At 48.4% G+C, this 3888-nt stretch overlaps 1 pseudogene; it reads left to right on the top strand.

The window, feature by feature from the left end:
* Nucleotides 1-280: 280 nt before the first annotated feature.
* Nucleotides 281-3191, top strand: LOC134732227 (transcription factor NF-E4-like; annotated as a pseudogene).
* The last annotated feature ends 697 nt before the right edge of the window (nt 3192-3888 follow it).

Genomic DNA, 3888 nt, shown 5'->3' with positions numbered 1-3888 from the left:
GCACAGCTGCCAGCATTCACCCATGCAAGCTTCCAGCTTGCTTATCCATGCTGTGGCTTGGTTTTCTCGGTTGCTTTTTTGTTAGAAAAGAAATGATTTGGGGCTGCTTTTCATTCAAGAGAAAACCTTACTGAGGACTTTCTTACCCTATCTGTCTAAATAATTTCTTTTTAACTCCTATATCTTTATCACATTTCCACATGTAATAACATAATTCTCTTGACAGTCCTTAAAGGGCAAGCATTTTTAATCACCATTTTACAGGTAAGAAAACTGAAGCATGGAGTTAGGGGTTAAACCACTTAAGGAAGAGCCAGCTGACTTAGTAAGTGAGAAAGCTGGGATTTGAACTTGAGTGATCTTGCTCCCAAATCTCTAACCAACCTTATTGTGGAGTCCTGATAAGGTAAGTAAGCAGCAATGAGGAAAGAGTTCCAGGTGAAGGAGAATAATTGTTCTGAGAGACAGTGTGATGGTTAATACTGAGCGTCAACTTGATTGGATTGAAGGAATGCAAAGTACTGTTCCTGGGTGTGTCTGTGAGGGAGTTGCCAAAGGAGATTAACATTTGAGTCAGTGGACTGGGAGAGGCAGACCCACCCTCAGTCTGGGTGGGCACCATCTAATCAGCTGCCCGCGTGGCTAGAATAAAGCAGGCAGAAGATGGAAGAGCAGACTTGCTGAGTCTTCTGATCTTTATCTTTCTCCTGTGCTGGATGCTTCCTGCCCTCAAACATCAGACTCCAAGTTCTTCAGCTTTTGGACCCTAGGACTTAACCAGTGGTTTGCCAGGGGCTCTCAGGCCTTTGGCCACAGACTGAAGGCTGCACTGTTGGCTTCCCTACTTTTGAGGTTTTGGGACTCGGACTGATCCACCACTGGATTCCTTGTTCTTCAACTTGCAGATGGCCTATCACGGGACTTTACCTTGTGATCATTATGAGTCAATTCTCCTTAATAAAATCCCTTTCATATAGACATCTATCCTGTTAGTTCTGTCCCTCTAGAGAACCCTAATACAGATGGCTAATCGCAAACAACCTTTTGGCACAACTACCTCGCTGTGCAGGAAGCCCCAGCAGCATGACCTCGTTCTGCATGGAGCCCCCTCCAGCATGATCCTATGAAACTTCCCTCCAGTTCTTGCTGTAAGATTCTCCCTGGGTCCTGAAAGCTTAAAGAGATGAATAACTCCTCCCTTCTCAGGCCCAGTCCCAAAGCTCAAGGCCACTTGCATCAGCAGCGTGAGCCAAAAAGATAGTAGAAGCAAGAAGAGAGCCAGCCGGATGACATGTACCCCTGAAGATCGAGAAAAAGGCCATCTGGGCATAATGTGGCAATTACGTCAGACTAGGATACTTCCCGTTTACAGGAGACTATAAAACCTTTGTCCTGTCCTCACTAGGGGCTGACGCCATTTTAGGCCTCAGCCCACCTGCACCCAGGCACTCATTAAAACAGCATGTTGCTCCACATTGCCTGGTCTTGTCTGTTGGAGTGCTCTTGGGGTTTGAACCGACACAAGAACCTTACATCTGGTGCCGAAACCCAGGAGGGGCTCAGGTCTGTGTCCCCCGTGGACCTACCCCTCCACCCCGGAGAGCAGGCCACAGCAGCCGGACGAAGGAAGCTCTTCAGCCTCTGGTCACCTCTCTGTGCATGCACATCATCACTGATCTCGCCTACTAGTAAGTTTCCCCAGGAGCCTGGTTAACAGAGAAAAATCCACACGGCCTCTCTCAGTTCCTCCAGTCTGAAAATCCAGTGTTGGTCCAAGAAGGCTCTGGCATGTGCCGGGCACTCGCTGAATCATCTGGTCTTAGGGGGACGCCTCTATGCCATTTGATTCCCCTTCCGGAATGAAAAGGCAGCAGTGATTGCTCCTTTTATTGTCTCCCTCCAGCCATCCAGGAAGGTCTTTTTCCCTGTTCTCCCAAGCCTACCCTCCGTTATGGGAAACTCCCAGTCCTCCATTCTAAAAAACAGCCCTCTAGGCTGCCTCATAAAAAACCTGCAAACCTTAGGCCTCAGGCAAGATATTTGCCCTAAGCACCTTGTCGTTTTTTGCAATTCAGTCTGGCCACAATACGAATTGGATAATGGGTTCAAATGGCCCACAAATGGAGCATTCGACTTTACAGTTTTAACTGATTTAAGCAATTAATGCGCACAACTGTAGAAATGGTGAGAAACTCCTTATGTCCAGGCCTTTTTGCAATCAGATCACAACGCAACCTCTGCAGTTATTGCTCACCTGTTCAAATCCTTCTCCTCCATTCTCACCACCCTGATTGCCTTTCTGCTCCTGACCTTACCTCTTTTTCCTCATTTGATTCAGCTGGCTGCTGTCCACCCCTCCCAGCCCCTACCTCTTCCTCTCAAGATCTTCTTTAACCCCCCAAGCCTCCTCGTTGTCTTCTCAGCCGCCACCTTCCCAGCCACCATTTTCCCAGCTGCCACCTTCTTAGTCACTATCTTCCCAGTCAGCTGTATCCACTTCTTTTCCTACACCTTCTCCTCCTCAGGACAATCCCAGTATTGCCTGTACCCATTCTCCTTCCTCACCACCCTCTCCTGAAGACTGTAAACCCATCCCGCCACCTTACATCCCTATCTATCCTCCACTGTCTGGTAACTCAACCCCTTTTCCCCCTTCAAATCCTCAGCAGAAACCACTATTTTAAACCTTTGGTTCATCTCTCAATCCACCCCCAATATTCAGTGCAAGCTTCAGAAGCTTGATGACAGCCCTGAAACCCCACAATGAGACCTTCCTAATTTAGCCTTCAAAGTCTTTAACAATTGTGACTAGGAAAGTAAAAGGCAAAAACAGGCAGAGTTTCAAATGCTTGCCTCCGCCACCAGGGGCCCTGCAGGCCCACGGGGCCGCAGTTCCACACGGAAGCCTCCTAACAATCCACCTCCACCTGGCGCCTGTTTCAAGTGCGGCAATGAAGGCCACTGGTCCAGACAATGCCCAAATCCAGCTAAGCCCGCCAGGCCGTGCCTCCTCTGCGGAGGACCCCACTGGAAGTTGGACTGTGAGCAGCCCCTGCAAGGACCGACCCCGACCCTTCCTAAGCTGGCCAAAACCTCCTACTTGGATCTCACAAGCCTTACCTCTGAAGACTGATGCTGCCCTGGGACAGACACCCCAGCAATTACCATCTCTTCATCCAAGCCAAGGGTAACCCTGATGGTGGAAGGTAGGCCAGTATGTTCTTTTAAAATTAATATCGGGTTAACCTACTCTGCTTTATCTAATTTTTCAGAACCCACCCAGTCCTCCCAAATCTCTCTTGTGGGAATTAATGGATAGGTCTCCAAACCCTGAGCCACTCCTCCACTTTTCTGTTTCCTGCACACTTTTTCTTTCACTCGCTCTTTCTTAGTCCTGCCCTCATGCCCAACCCCACTCCTAGGCAGAGATATCCTTTCAAAACTCCACACTACTCTCTACTTCCACATTCCCCATAGTACCCAACACATCTACCCAGACCCCTCCAGTACTTCTAGCTTTATTCTACTCCTTCACCCTCCCACTCTAAAACATGCAACATTTCCTTTTCTCCCATCTGTAGTTAACCCTGCTGTTTAGGATAATTCCACACCCTCAGTTGCAGAACACCACACCCCCGTCTGCATTATCCTTAAAAAGCCCACCCAGTTCCTATCACAGAAGCAGTATCCCATCTCCCAAGCAGCTCTCATAGGCCTAAAGCCCATCATTGTTTGCCTCCTCGCCAGTCACCTACACCGCCCAACAAACTCCCTTTTTAATACACCAGTTCTACCTGTTAAAAAGCCAGATGGAATTTATCGCTTAGTACAGAACCTAGGCTCGCCAACCAAGCTATACTCCGTGTGTGTCTAGTAGTTCCTAACCTA

The sequence above is a fragment of the Symphalangus syndactylus genome, chromosome 1 (genome assembly GCF_028878055.3).
Source record: "Symphalangus syndactylus isolate Jambi chromosome 1, NHGRI_mSymSyn1-v2.1_pri, whole genome shotgun sequence".
Classification (NCBI taxonomy): Eukaryota; Metazoa; Chordata; class Mammalia; order Primates; family Hylobatidae; genus Symphalangus; species Symphalangus syndactylus.
The sequence above is the reverse complement of the archived record's forward strand: the minus strand, read 5'-3'. Positions and strand labels throughout refer to the sequence as shown.